Here is a 1,180-nt window from a genome sequence, read left to right as displayed (position 1 = left end):
TACGGTGTCGATGAAGCTCCTTCCTCTCCCGTTCCAGCGGGCAGCGAAGGTGTGGTAGATCTCCTCCAAAATCCAGCAGCACGACGGCGTGGTGGTGGAGGTGGAGGAAGAAAACTGCAGGGCTTCGCCTAAGCCGGAGCAGAGTATGGTGGAGGGAGAGGCGGCCAGAAGAGGGGGCAATGAAGGGGTAGGGTGGCCGGCCACCCCCTCCCCTCTTTATATAGGGGGCCAGGTCGGTGGGGTGGCCCCCCATCCCATCTAGGGTTAGGGGTGCGGCGGCCAAAGGGGGAAAGAGGGCTTTCCCCTCCCCCAAGTTGATCCCCCCTAGGAAACCCTAGGGGGTTGGCTGGCCTGGGCCTTGGGGGGCATGTGCCCCTGGCCCATTAGGCCAGGGAGCATCCCCTCGGACCATGCTAGCCCTCCTAGGTCGTGGGCCCCATGGTGGCCCCTTCGGAACCTTCTAGAACCTTCCAGTCAATCACCGGAAAAATCCCGAACTTTTCCGAAACCCAGAAATCAACTTCCCTTATATGAATCTTATTCTCCGGACTATTCCGGACCTCCTCATGACATCCTGGATCACATCCGAGACTCCGAACAAACTTCGTCTCCATACCATATTCAAATCTACTTATGCGACATCGAACCTTAAGCGCGTCACCCTACGGTTCGCGAACTATGCAGACATGGTCGAGACTCCTCTCCGAGCAATAACCAATAGCGGGATCTGGAGATCCATAATGGCTCCCACATATTCAACGATGACTCAGTGATCGATTGAACCATTTACATACGATGCTAATTCCCTTTGTCACACGATATTCTACTTGTTCGAGGTTTGATCATCGGTATCTCCATACCTTGTTCAACCTCGTTACCGACAAGTACTCTTTACTCGTACCGCGGTATGTTATCTCTTATGATCAAATCATATGCTTGCAAGCTAATCAGATGACATTCCACCGAGAGGGCCCAGAGTATATCTATCCGTCATCAGGATGGACAAATCCCACTATTGATCCATATGCCTCAACTCACACTTTCCAAATACTTAATCCCATCTTTATAACCACCCATTTACGCAATGGCGTTTGATGTAATCAAAGTACCCTTCCGGTGTAAGTGATTTACATGATCTCATGGTCGAAGGAGTAAGGCAACTATGTATCGAAAGCTTATA

The sequence above is a fragment of the Lolium rigidum genome, chromosome 4 (assembly GCF_022539505.1).
Source record: "Lolium rigidum isolate FL_2022 chromosome 4, APGP_CSIRO_Lrig_0.1, whole genome shotgun sequence".
In the NCBI taxonomy this organism is placed as follows: Eukaryota; Viridiplantae; Streptophyta; class Magnoliopsida; order Poales; family Poaceae; genus Lolium; species Lolium rigidum.
The sequence above is the reverse complement of the archived record's forward strand: the minus strand, read 5'-3'. Positions refer to the sequence as shown.